Below are 19680 nucleotides of genomic sequence, written 5' to 3' on the forward strand. Positions count from 1 at the left end.
TTGATTTGCATTTCCCTGATGATTAAGGATGTTGAACATTTTTTCAGGTGCTTCTCTGCGATTCGGTATTCCTCAGGTGAGAATTCTTTGTTCAGTTCTGAGCCCCATTTTTAAATGGGGTTATTTGATTTTCTGAAGTCCACCTTCTTGAGTTCTTTATATATGTTGGATATTAGTCCCCTATCTGATTTAGGATAGGTAAAGATCCTTTCCCAATCTGTTGGTGGTCTTTTTGTCTTACTGACGGTGTCTTTTGCCTTGCAGAAACTTTGGAGTTTCATTAGGTCCCATTTGTCAATTCTTGATCTTACAGCACAAGCCATTGCTGTTCTGTTCAGGAATTTTTCCCCTGTGCCCATATCTTCAAGGCTTTTCCCCACTTTCTCCTCTATAAGTTTGAGTGTCTCTGGTTTTATGTGAAGTTCTTTGATCCATTTAGATTTGACCTTAGTACAAGGAGATAAGTATGGATCAATTCGCATTCTTCTACATGATAACAACCACTTGTGCCAGCACCAATTGTTGAAAATGCTGTCTTTCTTCCACTGAATGGTTTTAGCTCCCTTGTCGAAGATCAAGTGACCATAGGTGTGTGGGTTCATTTCCTAAACACATGAAACTCAAGAAAAATTAAGACTGAAGTGTGGACACTATGCCCCTCCTTAGAATTGGGAACAAAACAACAATGGAAGGAGTTACAAAGACAAAGTTTGGAGCTGAGATGAAAGGATGGACCATGTAGAGACTGCCATATCCAGGGATCCACCCCATAATCAGCATCCAAACACTGACACCATTGCATACACTAGCAAGATTTTATTGAAAGGACCCAGATGTAGCTGTCTCTTGTGAGACTATGCCGGGGCCTAGCAAACACAGAAGTGGATGCTCACAGTCAGCTAATGGATGGATCACAGGGCTCCCAATGGAGGAGCTAGAGAAAGTACCCAAGGAGCTAAAGGGATCTGCAACCCTATAGGTGGATCAACATTATGAACTAACCAGTACCCCGGAGCTCTTGACTCTAGCTGCATATGTATCAAAAGATGGCCTAGTCGGCCATCACTGGAAAGAGAGGCCCATTGGACACGCAAACTTTATATGCCCCAGAACAGGGGAACGCCAGGGCCAAAAAGGGGGAGTTGGCGGGTAGGGGAGTGGGGGTGGGTGGGTATGGGGGACTTTTGGTATAGCATTGGAAATGTAAATGAGCTAAATACCTAATTTAAAAAATTAAAAAAATGAAAAAAAAAGAGTATGTAACACACAAGACCAGGTTCCTCAGTACACAACTCTGCTGATGAGTGGTGTTGTGTTGCAGTAGAGTTGAGAGAGACACTCACTCTAACACAAAGGGCCCAGACTCTGTCCACTCATCTAGGAATCACTTCCCTATGATTTTCCATGGAGAGCAGATGAGACTCAAAGTAGAGATTTTACTCATACTTTGATGGCACTCGGTGTGAATCTTACCACTATATATTTTTCCACAAAGTTGATACAGTAATTGTATACTTCTTGCATAATGTAAGAGTATATACCATCCCAAGGCTGGTAATTGTGAATACTATAATTCCATGAAAAAGAGTGATTTCATTGACTTTATTGATGTGTCAAGTTCCTGGCTCACATATTTGAGATTTCCATCTATTCAATATTCAGTAGCTTCTTCTTTATATTGACCTGTATTTGTGATAACGTTAAAATCAACAGCAGAAAACAAAAACTGTAAGCAGGGAGTTTATTTAATTCTCACAGTTGCAGATAATCTTGGAAGAAGGCACAGTGGGCTGAGGCTTCTTGAAGGCACAGCACACAAGCTTAGATAATTGTTCGACAACCTTCAGAAATGTTAAGACACAATGAATTTGTCTTTGTTCTTATCAGTATTGATGTTTTAGAACTTAGAGAGAATGAGATTTGCCTAACTTTGATCAACATCATGCAGTCATGCATGAACATGACTGAATACGTCGAAAAAAGCTTGTGTAGCTGACTGATTTCATTAAAGAAGTCTACACAAAACCCAATCAAGTTCCTTTTATGAATAAAAAAATCTTCCTAATTTCAGAATTTTGAAAGATAAAATTATCAAGATATGTCCAAACCATAAAATAGGATCTTAGCACATGGTTGTATCAACATGAGGAAGAGAAAACAATCCCAGAATGCTGAGTGCCATCTGAGGACCCGAACCATTAGTGTAATATGAGCAATAAGACCTGAACACTGCATTCATTTTCCAGGGGGTTGTCAATGTTAAAATAACTTTTTATCTATGAGTAAATTATGTATCTTTTTTTTAGCTATTTTCCTCACTTACATTTCCAATGCTATACCAAAAGTTCCCCATACCCTACCCCCACACTCGCACTTTTTGGCCCTGGTATTCCCCTGGACTGTGGCATATAAAGTTTGCAGGTCCAATGGGCCTCTCTTTTCAGTGATGGCCAACTAGGCTGTCTTTTGATACATATGCAGCTAGAGTCAAGAGCTCCGGGGTATTGGTTAGTTCATAATGTTGTACTAACTATAGGGTTGCAGGTCCCTTTAGCTCCTTGGGTACTTTCTCTAGCTCCTCCATTGGGGGACCTGTGATCCATCCAATAGCTGACTGTGAGCATCCAATTCTGTGTTTGATAGGCGCCGACATAATCTCACAAGAGGCAGCTCTATCTGGGTAATTTCAGCAAAACCTTGCTATTGTATGCAATGGTGTCAGCGTTTGGAGGCTGATTATGGGATGGATCCCCTGATATGGCAATCTCTAAACGGTCCATTCTTTTGTCTCAGCTCCAAACTTTGTCTCTGTAACTCCTTCCATGGGTGTTTTGTTAACAATTTTAAGAAGGGGTAAAGTGTCCAAACTTTGGTCTTCGTTCTACTTGAGTTTCATGTGCTTTGCAAATTGTAACTTATATCTTGGGTATTCTAAGCTTCTCTGCTAATATCCACTTATCAGTGAATACATATCATTTGAGTTCTTTTGTGATTGGGTTACCTCACTCAGGATGATGCCCTCCAGGTCCATCCATTTGCCTACGAATTTCATAAATTCATTCTTTTTAATAGCTGAGTAGTATTCCATTGTGTTAATGTACCACATTTTTTGTATCCATTTCTCTATTTAGGGTATCTGGGTTCTTTCCAGCTTCTATCTATTATAAATAAGCTTGCTATGAATATAGTGGAGCATGTTTCTATCTTACTAGTTGGAACATCTTCTGGATATATGCCCAGGAAAGATATTGCGGGATCCTCCAGTAGTACCATATCCAATTTTCTGAGGAACTGCCTGACTGATTTCCAGAGTGGTTGTACAAGCTTGCAATCCCACCAACAATGGAGGAGTGTTCCTCTTTCTCCACATCCTTGCCAGCATCTGCTGTCACCTGAATTTTTGATCTTAGCCATTCTGACTGGTGTGAGATGGAATCTCAGGTTTGTTTTGATTTGCATTTTCCTGATGATTAAGGATGTTGACCATTTTTTCAGGTGTTTCTCAGCCATTTCGTATTCCTCAGGTGAGAATTCTTTGTGTAGCTCTGAACCCCATTTTTAATGGGGTTATTTGATTTTCTGGAGTCCACCTTCTTGAGTTCTTCATATATATATTTGATATTAGTTCTCTATCTGATTTAGGATAGGTAAAGATCCTTTCCCAATCTGTTGGTGGCCTTTTTGTCTTATTGACAGTGTCTTCTGCCTTACAGAAGTTTTGCACTTTCATGAGGTCCCATATGTCAATTCTCGATCTTACAGCACAAGCCATTGCTGTTCTATTCAGGAATTTTTCCCCTGTGCCAATATCTTCTAGGCTTTTCCCCACTATCTCCTCTATAAGTTTCAGTGTCTCTGGTTTTATGTGCAGCTCCTTGATCCACTTAGATTTGACCTTAGTACAAGGAGATAGGAATGGATCAATTCACATTCTTCTACATGATAACCACCAGTTGTGCCAGCATCATTTGTTGAAAATGCTGTCTTTTTTCCATTGGATGATTTTAGCTCCCTTGACGAAGATCAAGTGACCATAGGTGTGTGGGTTCATTTCTGGGTCTTCAATTCTATTCCATTGGTCTACTTGTCTGTCATTATACCAGTACCATGCGTTTTTATCACAATTGCTCTGTAGTAAATCTTTAGGTCAGGCATGGTGATTCCACCAGAGGTTCTTTTATCCTTGAGAAGAGTTTTTGCTATCCTAGGTTTATTGTTATTCCAGATGAATTTGCAGATTTCTCTTTCTAATTCGTCGAAAAATTGAGTTGGAATAAATTATGTATCTTGTAATAGAAAATTTTCTGACATTTTCCTCATGAGACTCAAAGATCAACATGTACATTCTCATCAGGCAATAAGAATGGTCTACAAGAAGGTAAAGATCCTAGAATGGATAACACAGAGGCTAAGTTGCCAGGTTTGGATTAATGGGCTTAAGTGACAGAAAAAGTGCCGGTTCCTGAGTCAGAAAAGAGAATCTTCAGAAGACAGAATAGCTTTTCTAGCCTGGAACACAGATACTGCATTTCACAAGCTTTATCCATGAAGGGCATAGAAGTGTGATGTTGTCTTAAGTCTGTGCTAGGAGCTGCAATGAATGAGAACAATTTTTCCTGAGTTTCTCAGAGGTGCTTGAAGTAATTCTGGGTCCAAGTCCATAAATGTACAGACAGAGATATGCACAACTTGGTAAAAAATTAAAATACAGAAATATAATCAAACTAGATTTTATAAATTTTATATATAAAGCACTATGCTACTTGGGGTTCAAGAATGGAACAGATTTCTCTAAATTAGGGTCACATTAACTCATTAATTTAGATTATTTCACTGATATACTTTATAAAATTCCTGCACTCAGGTATACTCAGCTAGAGAGCTTATTTCCAACTCAACTAGAGTGTTTATGTTATGTTTCTAATAAGTGCCATAATCATTTCTGTGTCTCTATGTTCATTTCAAGGACATTTGATTGGGGGAAAAAGCACTGCAGATGGAACAAGTAATGGCTAAGTTTGAACTTCCAATCCATCCTACAGAAACTATCAAGCACTTGGATTGAAATTGACGGTACTATCATGGGATTTATTTGAGGAAGGCATGTTATATATTGATGTTGTATATAATAAGATTCTAATATGCTCAGGGTACAGCAGCAACCAGACATTCCTTTAGATGATGTGGAAAGTCTGCTACCAGAGACAGGATCTAATCTCATAAGGTGCAAATGGCATCCAGGCAGGGAAAAGAAAGTGAATTTCTTATCAGAAACTATTAGGAACCTGGGTGTACCCACAGTAGGTTAGAATTCTAAAATTCTAACAGTTGAAAAATTGTTCTTGACAAGCTAATACAATGTTCTAATTTACAAATAAACTCAAGAGGGAAATATACAGATAATTAAGAGATAAAAATAAAAATAATGAGTTTGAGGCCAGCTTGGTCTACAGAGTGAGTTCCAGGACAGCCAGGACTACACAGAGAAACCCTGTCTCAAAAAACCAAAATTAATAAATAAACAAACAAATAAACACATAAATAAATACACAAATAAATAATATAAATAATATAAATTAAAATAAAAATACAATGTACAATAAATAAAATAAAAATAAAAATTTAAGAAGACCAGGCTGTGAAAATATGTCTATCTTCTCCCCCTCTCGTTCTCCTGAGCTGAGGGTTTCATGTGGCAATAGGTCCCAGGTCTCATACCTTCCCAAAGGAGCTTCATTAGTTCAACATTGTGGATGGAACATCAAGACGTATGTTCCTAAGTCACAATCACTCATATTTTCCAACTGAGAAAATCCCTTCTGCCAAGGGAAAGAAGTTACAGATAGATTTACAGATCCAACTAACAGTGAAGGTGATGACTGAACATTTGACACATAATGCTTGAAATTTTCTGTCATTCTGTCATTTGCATATGAATTGGGTTTTGTCCTTCCAATAAGGTTAATATGTAATGAATAAAACATATGCACAATTACTTAACAAATAACTTTTACTGTCCTAAATTGGTAGTCTTGTCACAGGTGCTCCATCACATATATCTTATGGTCACTGAAGTGTGTGATGTTTGGAAAGGAAGCCTCAGAGTCTCCTAGGACTGCCTCACTCTCACTCCCCAGTTTTTTCTCTGTACCTGCTACTCTTTCTCTCTTAGTGAAAGTTGAATCTACATCACCCCCTGCTGGTCCTGTGCATCCTCAAAGGGACTTCTTTCTGAGCACACAGGGAAACTGTTCACTGTGTCTTCAAAGCTCCATCTTAGTGGTGGCAGAGCTCTGCCTCAGAGTGAACTAGTTCTTGAATGAGTAAACTGACAGTCTGATGGATTCTTCAGTGACTGCTCCACACTTTGTAAAGACCTTATCATCTTTTCTTTCAGGGCACTTAGGTTCTTCCTGAAGGTGAGCAGTCATGAAGAGGCTCTCATCTCCCAACAGTCATGAGCCATTGTAACACAGTGTAGAGGTTCACTGGGAGGGTCTTAAAGATGGGAATGGGAGCTCAGCTAACTCAATAATGATTCTGGTCAGTAGTGGATATAAACTCTCGGTTCAAGTGCTCTCTATTCACCCAAGGATTCTTATTTTTCCTTCCTCTCCTATCACGCTTTTGCCTTCCCCTTTTTTCTCCTTTTTTCCTTCTCACCTTTCTCTATTTCTCAAAACCAGAGAGCCTGAACCAAGGCTTTTATCTCCTAAACTTTCATAAGGCTTTGATCATTATTAATATTTAATTTGAAAATCCTTAAATGTATATATAATGAATCCCAGATCATTAGCTTTAACCCTGTTTCCTTAAAACAGAAACTAAACACAAAACAAAAGAACATTTCCTTATAGGTGTTAAACAGCCTATTCTTCATTGATATCTGGGCACAGCTCCTGTGATTTCCTGGTATAGCAGAGAGCAGTCGTTAGTAACTGTTTTCATGTAAGAACAGAAAAAAATTTTTACAAAGTTTTTAATTTTATGCATGTAAAGCCATCAGCTCTCTCTAATATCTCTCTAGGCATTGTCATAGCAAATCCTACAAGCAACCAGGAGAACAAATTACTGTTTTTGTATGCTTGAACATCATCTTTTAAATTTTCTAATCTTTATTTCCTCATCCTAAAGATTTCATAGCATAGTCTACTCACCTTTAAATTTTATTTGTTTCTAGATATATATAAATCTTTCACCTATAAAATAAATCTGCTGTTTAGTTGTATTTTACAGAGTTTCTTTCTGTTTTTTTTCAAAAACATTTTATTAGATATTTTGTTCATTTTACATTACAAATGCTATCCTGAAAGTCCCCTATACCATCCACCCACCCTACTGCCCAAAGCACCCACTCCCATTTCCTGGCCCTGGCATTCCCCTGTGTGTGGCATATAATCTTCGCAAGACCAAGGGCCTCTCCTAATGATGGCCAATTAAGCCATATAGATTTTTTTTCTATTCATGCCTTTTAATCTTGAGACCACTTTCACTCTCCTTGATATCCCCAAGTCATCCTGACTAATTCATACAGCAGTCGTTGCACTTGAGAGTACATGTATCTCCTCACGTTTCCAATTTCAAGGCCAAGTCTGACAATGAACTATTTCTACAAAGCAGCATGTTGGCCTCTATGGCCTTTGTGGTTACTTTCTCTAGATCCTTTCCTATGGCCCAAAATGGCAAGCAGAAATCCTTTTCCTTGTCCTCCACAGCCTCACGACCAACTCCATTACTCATTCCTAAGAAAAGCATCTGTTTCATTTATTATAGAGTGATTTGCTCTCAGTAATGAGGGGAAGTATATTCACCAGAAAGAGAGATTGAAAGTAAAGTAGTCAAGAGTAGATCAATTTCAGGCCAAAAGCAGTCATCAGCACACATGGGGAATATGAGAATTCTACAGAGAACAGGCTGGGGATTCTCCAGGAGCAGGAACTGTATCAGAACCCCCCTTCCACAGCCATAACAGACCCTCGTATACCGCCTCATGTGAGTCAACACAACTGACCCACAGGCCCTCTAAGATTATATGCTGTGTGTGTACATTCTGCTCATGCAGGTAAGAAAGTAGCACTAACTATACAGAGTTGGAAATGTGATACCAGGGAGGGAAACAAATATGTTACAGATTGATCCCAATCAGAGGTTTTGTGGATTTTTGTTTTGTTTTATAACATTTTTATTAGATATTTTCTTCATTTACATTTAAAATGCTATCCCGAAAGTCCCCTATACCCTCCCCCGGTCCTGCTCCCCTACCCACCCACTCCCAATTCCTGGCCCTGATGTTCTCCTGTACTGGGGCATATAAAGTTTGCAAGACCAAGGGGCCTCTCTTCCCAAGGATGGCCAACAAGGCCATCTTCTGCTACATATGCAGCTAGAGACACGAGCTCTGGGAGTAATGGTTAGTTCATATTGTTGGTCCTTCTATAGGGTTGTAGACCCTTTCAGCTCCTAGGGCACTTTCTCTATCACCTCCCCTGGGGACCCTGTGCTCCATCCAATAGATGACTGTGAGCATCCACTTCTATAATTGCCAGGCACTGGCATAGCCTCACAAGAGACAGCTATATCAGGGTACTTTCAGCAAAATATTGCTGGCATATGCGTTTGGTGGCTGATAATGGGATGGGTCCCCAGCTGGGGCTGTCTCTGGATGGTCCATCCTTCTGTATCAGCTCCAAACTTTGTCTCTGTAACTCCTTCTATGGGTATTTTGTTACCCCTTCTAAGAAGGATCAAAATATCCACTCTTTTGTCTTCCTTCTTCTTGAGTTTCATGTGTTTTGCAAACTGTATCTTGGATATTCTGAGTTTCTGAGATAATAACCACTTATCAGTGATTGCATATTATGTGGGTTCTTTGGTGATTGGGTTACCTCACTCAGGATGATATCCTCCAGATACATCCATTTGCCTAAGAATTTCATAAATCCATTGATTTAATAGCTGAGTAGTAATCCATTGTTAAAACGTACCACATTTTCTGTAACCATTCCTCTGTTGAGAGACATCTGGGTTCTTTCTAGCTTCTGGCTATGATAAGTAAGTTTTCTATGAACTTAGTGGAACATGTGTCCTTATTACAAGTTTGACCATCTTCTGGTCATATGCCCAGGAGTGGTATTGCTGGATCTTCTGGTAACCCATGGTTGGGTGCAGAACGGAGAGATTTGCATTCCTTGATTGGTGCTCACTCTGATAGTGTACTTAAGTTTTAGAAATCAAGAGGAACAAATTTGTGTTAGGAAGCACCTGAGCCCTGAAGGGAGCTCTCACCACTGATCCCCATAAACAGTAGTTAACTGAAGACCAGAGTCTTCATAATAAAACACATCTGATTTATTATGTATAGAGAAAGCAAAATTGAGATTGACCCATAGTCTAATATAAAGGGTCAGGAGTCTGTGCACTCACCCAAGGATCATTACCTTGTATTTTTGCATGTAGGACACTTAAGAGCTCAAAGCATTGGATATTTTTCTGCCATCATCTTGCTCTCTGCCTCATGCCAGAGCTTGGGTCCTTTGTGAATCTTGTCAGTACATATTTTCTTTCACATACAAGTACACACACACACACACACACACACACACACAATTGTGTGAACAGAGTAGACTTCTTGCAGAGTGTAAGAGTAAGTGAGATTTGTAGGCTAGCAGCTGGGAACGCTAACATTATACAGAAGAGTACAATATTTCACAGACTGGCTGTTTCCTGCCTCATGTTTTTCTGAATTGTTTATTAAATAACTACTGCCTTTGTCATTTTACTCTCCATCATTTGTAACGATTTTAAAACCAGAGAACTATTGTTTTCCTTTTTTTTGGTTCTATCATAAATTGAGCATTCTGTAGGCAGTGGGCAGAAGATGCTGGAGGTTACACACTGGGACCAAGATTTTTTTCAAAGCTTCAGAGATGTTAAAATACAATGTATTCTCCCTTGTTTCTCTGACTAATGATGTTTTAGAACATAAACTTAGAATGAATTGCATAAATTTGGACAACTTTCATACTCAACTTTTGGTTTAAACATAATTGAATATATGGAAATACGTATGAGTGAACTACTGATTTCATCAAAGAAAGCTGCACCAAAACACTCATTTTAATGAATAAAATATCTATATATTTAAATTTTTTGAAAGATAACAATATCAAAATATGTATAAACCATGAAATATTATTTTTGCCACAAAATGGCAGCAGGATTTTTAAAAAGAAACCAAACCCAGAATTCTGAGTAACAGCAAAGACTCTGAAACCCTTGCTCAGAATGGGCAATATAACCTGCACTAAAGGTTGGGTTCTTTTTCGTTTTCCTGGGGTTATCAACATTACAGGGACTTTTTATCTATGATTGAATTATGTGTCTTTAAATACTGGAATACTTGCGAATATCTGAAATTCTCACCATGATGTTCAATGATCTCTCAGACGTCCTCATCAAAGACAGGCAGTAGAAGAATTAACAAGTGACAAAGATCATGGAATGATAATGGAACCTGCTAAGCTGTCAGGTTTGAAAGAAGAGCCAGAGGGCCAGAGATACAAGTATCCTGGTCCTGAATATGGGAAATGCATAAAGAGACTCTACTGAGAGAGCATCATATCTAACCAGGTAATAGAATGCTGCACTTCAGATGCTTTGTCCAAGGAGGACATAAAAGTATGATGTTGATTTATGACTGTGATATGAGCTGCAATGGATGAAGATATTCTTCCTGAATTATTCACTTGTTCATGGAGTAATTCTGGTTCTAAGATTAAATGTCTGAGAATAAATATTGACTGTGTGGTACAAAAATTTATTTTTATGTATAATATAAAATCTGTCTAACCTTGTAATATAAATATAGATGTTAAGCACCTTGTCAATGAAGTCTTAACAATTGTAAAATAGTGTGGAAAATTTGGAGCAGCTCACTTACTGAAAAATTTCCCTGAATGGCTTAATAGTCTTCAAAATTCCAGGTCTCAGATACACTCACGGTGAGGGTTTATTTAATGTATTTCCAATCTGTGACTTAGGGATAACTGGGTCTCCATGTCTATCACAGTGACATTGGAGGGAAAAGGCTTACAGTAGAAGGAATTGTTAGATAAAACTAAACCATCATTTCATCCTTCAGAAATTCTCCATCACTTGGGTTGAAAATGATGTTACAATTTTCATTTTGTGGAAAACGTGTTATATGTTGATGGAGTGAAGAATGCGATTGAAGATGTGCACAGAGTATTGTACCAACTGTATTAGTCAGGGTTCTCTAGAGTCACAGAACTTATGAATAGTCTCTAGATAGTAAAGGAATTTATTGATGACTTACAGTCGGCAGCCCAATTCCCAACAATGATTCAGTCGCAGCTGTGAATGGAAGTCCAAGGATCTAGCAGTTACTCAGTCTCACGCAGCAAGCAGGCAAAGGAGCAAGAGCAAGAGCTAGACTCCCTTCTTCCAATGTCCTTATATTGTCTCCAGCAGAAGGTGTAGCCCAGATTAAAGGTGTGTTCCGCCACACCTTTAATCCCAGATGAAAGGTGTAGCCCAGATTAAAGGTGTGTTCCTTAAACTTGGAGATTCAATCTTCTGGAATCCATAGCCACTGTGGCTCAAGATCTTCAAACCAAGATCCAGATAAGGATCTCCAAGCCTCCAGATAAGGGTCACTGGTGAGCCTTCCAATTCCGGATTGTAGTTCATTCCAAATATTGTCAAGTTGACAACCAGGAATAGCCACTACAATCCACCCCTTGTCAACTTGACACAAATAATATCTCATGTTCACATGAAACAATAACAAGGTTGTAAATACGCCTAACATGATATAACTATCCCTCGTACAATCGCAAACGCATTAGTAAATTTACAATGGGCATTCATATTACTTTATAATCCTCGTTTCTGCAACTGGTTACGTGGCCTTAATTGGTATTTATAACTACCTTCCTCTACTACCCATTCTGTATTTCCTTCTCCTTCAGCCAGCACCTCAGCAGGTCTTGGCTCTTTTCCTGGAGGATTGACCCATACCTTCATTCCTGATGGGTCTGCGTCCTTTGTCATCCTGCTTGGATTAGGCTGTTGTAGTTTCCCATTGACTTTAATCACAGGACATGGTAGTACTAAGAGACGCCCTAAGGGATCTCCTACACTCCAGACATAATCTTGCTTACCACCATTGTGAAGAGGTAATCCAATTTCCCCATGGTAATCTGGATCTATCACCCCTCCTAACACTGTTATTCCTTTTTTAGCCTGTTGGTTTAAGGGCATTAGAAGCCCAAAATGACCAGGGGGAAGTCTGAGCTTCCAGTTCAATGAAATGTTTGTTGTAGCTCCTGGTAGGAGCACTCCCCTCTCTGGAGCCAAAACTTCTAGGCCAGCAGAACCTAGAGTTATGGGGACAGGAAGCAAAAATTTTCCTAGAGGGTCACTAGGAGTGATAGTAAGTGGAACTATTCCTTTTTCCACCCCTTGATTCCTGGACCCGTGAATCCTGGCTATGGGTGAAACTGTACCATATATCGAGCGCTGATTCAAAGCATATACTGCCTTCTGAAGAACTCTACCCCAGCCTTCCAAGCTGTTACCACCTAATTGGCGCTGTAACTGCGTCTTCAAAAGGCCATTCCATCTTTCTATCAGACCAGCTGCTTCAGGATGGTGGGGAACGTGGTAAGACCAGTGAATTCCATGATCGTGGGCCCACTGTCGTACTTCTCTGGCTGTGAAATGAGTTCCTTGGTCAGAAGCAATACTGTGTGGAATACCATGACGATAGATAAGGCATTCTGTCAGTCCGTGAATGGTGGTTTTAGCAGAGGCATTACGTGCAGGAAAGGCAAATCCATAACCAGAATAAGTATCTACTCCAGTAAGAACAAAACGCTGTCCTTTCCATGAAGGAAGTGGTCCAATGTAGTCAACCTGCCACCAGGTTGCTGGCTGGTCACCTCGAGGAATGGTGTCATATCTGGGGCTCAGTGTTGGTTTCTGCTGTTGGCAGATCTGGCAATCAGCAGCAGCTGTAGCCAGGTCAGCTTTGGTGAGTGGAAGCCCGTGTTGCTGAGCCCAAGCATAACCTCCATCTCGACCACCATGACCACTTTGTTCATGTGCCCATTGAGCAATGACAGGGATGGCTGGGGAGAGAGGCTGACTGTCCACAGAACGGGTCATCTTATCCACTTGATTATTGAACTCCTCCTCGGCTGAAGTCACCTTTTGGTGAGCATTTACATGGGACACAAATATCTTCACATCCTTTGCCCATTTGGAGAGATCTATCCACATACTTCTTCCCCAGATGTCTTTCTCACCAATTTTCCAATTGTGATCTTTCCAAGTCCCTGACCATCCAGCCAATCCATTGGCTACAGCCCATGAGTCAGTGAATAATCGTACATCTGGCCACTTCTTCTTACAAACAAACTGTAATACCATGTGTACTGCCCGAAGTTCTGCCCACTGTGAAGATTTCCCTTCACCTGTGTCTTTCAAGGTTGTCCCAGAAAGGGGTTGTAATGCTGCAGCTGTCCACTTCTGGGTGGTGCCTGCATAACGTGCAGAGCCATCAGTAAACCAGGCTCTAGTCTTCTCCTCTTCGGTCAGTTGATCATAGGGAACACCCCATGAGGCTATAGGTGCATGCTTGGCAGCAGATGGCATTGTAACAGGAGTAGAAACCATAGGCATTTGAGCAACTTCTTCATGTAACTTGCTTGTGCCTTCAGGACCTGCTCTGGCCCGATCACGTATATACCACTTCCATTTGATAATAGACTGCTGCTGTGCGCGCCCCACTTTATGACTTGCAGGGTCTGATAGTACCCAGCTCATGATGGGTAGTTCAGGTCGCATAGTAACTTGGTGTCCTATTGTCAAACATTCAGTTTCCACTAAGGCCCAATAGCAGGCCAAGAGCTGTTTTTCAAAGGGAGAATAGTTGTCTGCAGATAATGGTAGAGCTTTGCTCCAAAATCCCAAAGGTCTTTTCTGTGATTCACCTACAGGGGCCTGCCAGAGGCTCCAAACAGCATCTCTATCAGCCACAGACACCTCAAGTACCATCGGGTCTGCTGGTTCATATGGTCCAAGTGGTAGAGCAGCCTGCACAGCAGCCTGGACTTGTTGAAGGGCCTTCTCCTGTTCCAGGCCCCACACAAAACTAGCAGCTTTCCGAGTCACTTGGTAAATAGGCCTAAGTAACACACCCAAGTGAGGGATGTGTTGTCTCCAGAATCCAAATAGGCCCACTAAACGTTGTGCTTCTTTCTTGGTTGTAGGAGGGGCCAGGTGCAATAACTTATCTTTCACCTTAGAAGGAATATCTCTGCATGCCCCACACCACTGGACTCCTAAGAATTTCACTGAGGTAGATGGTCCTTGAATTTTGGTTGGATTTATTTCCCATCCTCTGATACGCATATGTGTTACCAATGAGTCCAAAGTAGTTGCTACTTCCTGCTCACTTGGTCCAATCAGCATAATGTCATCAATATAGTGCACCAATGCGATATTTTGTGGAAGATCCAGACGATCAAGATCCCTTCTAACTAAATTATGACACAGGGCAGGAGAGTTAATATATCCTTGAGGCAAAACTGTGAAAGTATACTGTTGGCCTTGCCAACTGAAAGCAAATTGCTTCTGGTGGTCCTTATGGACAGGTACTGAGAAGAAGGCATTTGCCAGATCAATAGCCGCATACCAGGTGCCACGAGATGTGTTAATTTGCTCAAGTAACGAAACTACATCTGGTACAGCAGCTGCAATTGGAGTTACCACCTGATTTAGTTTTCGATAATCAACTGTCATTCTCCATGATCCATCTGTTTTCTGCACTGGCCAGATAGGAGAGTTAAATGGAGATGTGGTGGGAACCACCACCCCTGCATCTTTCAAGTCCTTAATAGTGGCAGTAATTTCTGCAATGCCTCCAGGAATACGATACTGTTTTTGATTCACTATTTTCTTTGGCAGAGGCAACTCTAAAGGCTTCCATTTGGCCTTTCCAACCATAATAGCCCTCACTCTACAGTTCAGGGAACCAATATGAGAATTCTGCCAATTTCTGAGTATATCTATCCCAATTATACATTCTGGAACTGGGGAAATCACCACAGGATGTGTCCGGGGACCTACTGGACCTACTGTGAGTCGGACATCAGTCAAAACTCCATTAATCACCTGCCCTCCATAAGCCCCTACTTTAACTGGAGGGCACAATGTTTCTTGGGATCCCCTGGGATCAGTGTCAACTCAGAACCAGTATCCAGCAGACCCCGAAAAGTCTGATTATTTCCTTTTCCCCAGTGTCCAGTTACCCTTGTAAAAGGCCGTAGGTCCCTCTGGGGAAGAACTGGAGAAAGGGTAACAGCAAAACCTTTGAGTGTCTTATCAAGATCCTTCCTCAGCGGAACCTGGCCACCCCTTCATTCAAGGGGTTCTGGATCTGCAAACTGTCTCAAGTCTGGAAATTGATTCACTGGCCGAGATTGCTGTTTACCACGATCTAATGTAGCCTTTCTTTCATTTGGCTGTTTACCACGATCTAATGTAGCCTTTCTTTCATTTGTTTGAGAATTTTTCTGCTTATACAGATCAAACAAATATGCAGTAGGCTTCCTATGTATTTCATTCCTGGAAACACCATGATTGGTTAGCCAGTACCAAAGGTCCAACCGAGTCATGCCATTATAAATTTCACCTCTCCTGTGCTGACCATTACTGGGTATGTTATTATAAACATTCTTTTGTCTACGCTGTCCATTATAATAACTAGAATCACCTTGTCTCGGGCGATTCAATGCTGCCACCTGGCCCTTGTTATCTCGGAATCCAACTAAACCCAGTGAATTTAATTCATCTAATTGAGCAGAAGCATCTCCAATGCTAAGATCTGGCACAAGGAAAAGGGAAAGAACAAAACCCTTCAAATGTGCTGGTGCCCCTCTCACCAATTTGCGTCTTATAGAGCTGGTGAAAGGCATATCTTCTGGACCTTCCCATTGTGGACAATTATGCTTTACACAATATATCCACTCTAGCATTGCAATTTCCCTAAGTCTTAAAATCCCTTCATCAACACTAAGCCATGGAATATCAGGCATCTCCAAGTCATTTCCAGTAGGCCATCTTTTGATAAACACCTCAGCCAACCATTCAAACAAACTTTTGACACCTTTTTTAACTATGCGAGCTTCCGTATTAAACCTAGAATCTCTACTCAGAGGACCCATGTCAATAAACTCAGCCTGCTCTAGTTTTATGTTCCTTCCACCCTTATCCCACACCCTTAAAATCCATTCCCACACATATTCACCAGGTTTCTGCTTGAATGAATTAGCAAACTCATTAAGCTCCTTAGTAGTGTAGCGAATTTCCTCATGGACTACACTTTCTACCTCCCCTCTAGGAGCCTGTTTTGCTTTGAGTCTGGTTACAGGTCTAGAAGAAACTATTGGTGGGCCGTGAGCAGACTCTGCAAAATTAATTTCCTCATGTGGGGAAGGCATTATTTCAAGAGGTGGGGCTGAGGGTACTACTTCCTCAGGTGGGGCAAACCCTTGAGAATCTGAGGATTCAAAATTCTCAGCTTCAACATGGTCTTCCCACACATCCCCATCCCATGTTGTAGGATCCCATTCTTTGCCAATTAGAGCCCTTACTTTAACTGTCGACACACTCTGAGGCTGAGACTTGAATTTTCGCTGTAGTTCAGCCAACCTTACAATGAGAGTTTCTGTTTGATTTTCTGCAACTTGAGCTCTATTGCTACAAGAGAGAAGATTCTCCTCAAGGACACACTTAGCAACTTTTAGATCGTTTACTTGTGTCTGGAGCCTTTCGATTTTATCACACAACTCCTTCCTTTCATTCATCATTTTTTCCACAGATACTAAGAGCAGCCAGCCAGTAAAATCATTTTTCGATTTTTTCCCCATCTTGTAGAAAGCTTTGTGCACTGAATCACCTAATTCATTAAGAAAATCAAGGGCATTAGCTTCTTTAAGTTCGGAATATAGTTTCAACCATGGGTCTTCAAAATTCTCTGAGCTCCCAGGAGGGAGAGAATCTGGAGAGGTTTCAATAGTTGAAAGTGCTGGTGGATCAACAAGCCAATTCCAGAATTTTAAAAGATTCATCCTTGTACTTCTGTTACTCTAGAACCACTCCTGGTACCAACTTCTGTATTAGTCAGGGTTCTCTAGAGTCACAGAACTTATGAATAGTCTCTAGATAGTAAAGGAATTTATTGATGACTTACAGTCGGCAGCCCAATTCCCAACAATGATTCAGTCGCAGCTGTGAATGGAAGTCCAAGGATCTAGCAGTTACTCAGTCTCACGCAGCAAGCAGGCAAAGGAGCAAGAGCAAGAGCTAGACTCCCTTCTTCCAATGTCCTTATATTGTCTCCAGCAGAAGGTGTAGCCCAGATTAAAGGTGTGTTCCTTAAACTCGGAGATTCAATCTTCTGGAATACATAGCCACTGTGGCTCAAGATCTTCAAACCAAGATCCAAATAAGGATCTCCAAGCCTCCAGATAAGGGTCACTGGTGAGCCTTCCAATTCCGGATTGTAGTTCATTCCAAATATTGTCAAGTTGACAACCAGGAATAGCCACTACACCAACCAAACACACATTTACATGATCTATGACATCTGCTAGTAGAGGAAAGATTTAATCTCATGAAATTTAAATATAGTCCAGCCATTAGTGTTTGATTTGGGAAGGACAGAAAGAAAGTGAATCCCTAAAAAATAAACATCATTACTCTCAGGAATCCCCACTGGAAACTGAAATTCTACTACAACATTGGAGCTGGTTCTTAATCAGACAATGGAATAGTCTGCAGGTAAATCTGAAAACCAGGATGAATGTGGTACATAAACCTGAGATATCACATAAGATGGAAGGATTCTCTTACCTTAACACAAGTCAGGACAGTGGTAAAACTGATTCCAGGTGAGGTCCAGAGGATTGTGAACAGACAAAGTTGGCTTTCAAATCAAGGACATTGTCTAAATTTATATGTAAGTGGCAGTGGTATGGAGTTGGTGTGAGGACACCATTTCTTCTTCCCCTTCAGAATTCTAAGTAGCCAGGAAGATAGTCTTTAATTTAGATGTTTTCTTCTTCTTTCCTGTCCTAAGTCACAATAACTCACACAACAGACTGATACTACAAATTGGATTTAAAATTTTATATATATAAAAAAATGAATGATGAAAAGAAAGTGAAATGAACTCCAGATGATGCAAAATGCCTAGCTTCTCTGGCTCTCCTTTTCCTGAGTTGAGGTCCTCACATGGCACTGGAGGAAACCTTGGAATAGAGGACATCTACCCTTGCCCAGAAGAGCTATATAGGCTCACTACCATTAATGGAACATCAATGACTGTGCTTCTAAGTCACAACCATATTTCACCACTGAAGAAAGACTCCTGTCAGTGGAAGAACTTACAGATAGATTTACAAATGCTATGGATGGTTATGATCATAAATGGCTGTTTGATACCTCATGGTTGAAACTTTGTAGCTTCTTTTTCAATGTATATGCAATTGATGCTTGTCATTTTGATAAAGTTCTTATGTAATAAATGAAATACAATATTATAAATGAAATGTAATATAATTGTATGCTCCAGAGTGGCTATAAAAGTATGCATTCCTACCTACCAGTAATGGAGAAGTGTTCACCTTGTTCCACATCATCATCAGCATTATTTGTCAAATTGTGACTTTATACTTAGCCATTCTGACATTTGCAAGACACAATTCTAGACTCATTTTGATTTGCATTTTATGGTCAGCTAAGGATGCTGACCACTCCTTTAAGTGCTTCTTTTTCAACAATTATCCCTTTGTTAAGAATTCTGTTTAGGCCTACTATTCATTTTTATATTGGATTTTTCTTTGTTGATGTCTACTTTCTTAGGGATGTATTTAAAATATCGGTCTTCTGTTACATCTGGTGTTGGTGAACACATTTTTCAATCCTGTAGACCACAGTTTGTCCTCTTGATAGTGGTCTTGGTCTTACAAAACTTTCTCAATATCATGAAGTCAAATTTATTGATTATGATTCTTCATCGTTGTGATTTGGTGTTCTCTTCAGGATATTGTCTCATTAGCCAACTAGTTCTAAGCCCTTCCCCACATTCTCTTCTTTTGGCTCAAGATATCTGATTTCATATTGAGGTTTTGATCATCTTGTTTTTGAGTATTGTGAATGGATACCGAAATGGATCTATTTGCATTCTTTGAAATGCATATTTATTTAGACACGAACAATTGGCTAAAGAGTCTTTATTTCATTAATTTTGAATTTCTTGATTTGTTATGGAAAAACAAAGTGTCCATCGACATATGGGTTTACATCGTGTGGATTTTTTATTTGATTGCATTTATCAAAATTTCTTATTTTAATCCAATACCCTGCTGTTTTTATTACAGGAATTTTATTCACACAAGGATGGCACCACAAGGAAGATGAAGAAAAATAACAAATAACTGCAGTCTATTCAGAAAGCTGAGAGTGGAAGTTCTTAAACTAGTGACTCAAGCTGCATATGTAACAGAGGATGGCTTAGTCGGCCATCATGGCAAGAGAGGACCTTGGTCTTGTGAAGATTCTGTGCCCCAGTATAGGGAAATGCCAAGGCCA

The 19680-nt window shown here is 40.1% G+C and overlaps 1 gene; it reads right to left on the minus strand.

The window, feature by feature from the left end:
• Positions 1 to 19680, minus strand: part of Igh (immunoglobulin heavy chain complex) — a 2751187-nt gene that overhangs the window by 2309558 nt on the left and 421949 nt on the right.

Source organism: Mus musculus, chromosome 12 (assembly GCF_000001635.26).
Source record: "Mus musculus strain C57BL/6J chromosome 12, GRCm38.p6 C57BL/6J".
Lineage (NCBI taxonomy): Eukaryota > Metazoa > Chordata > Mammalia > Rodentia > Muridae > Mus > Mus musculus.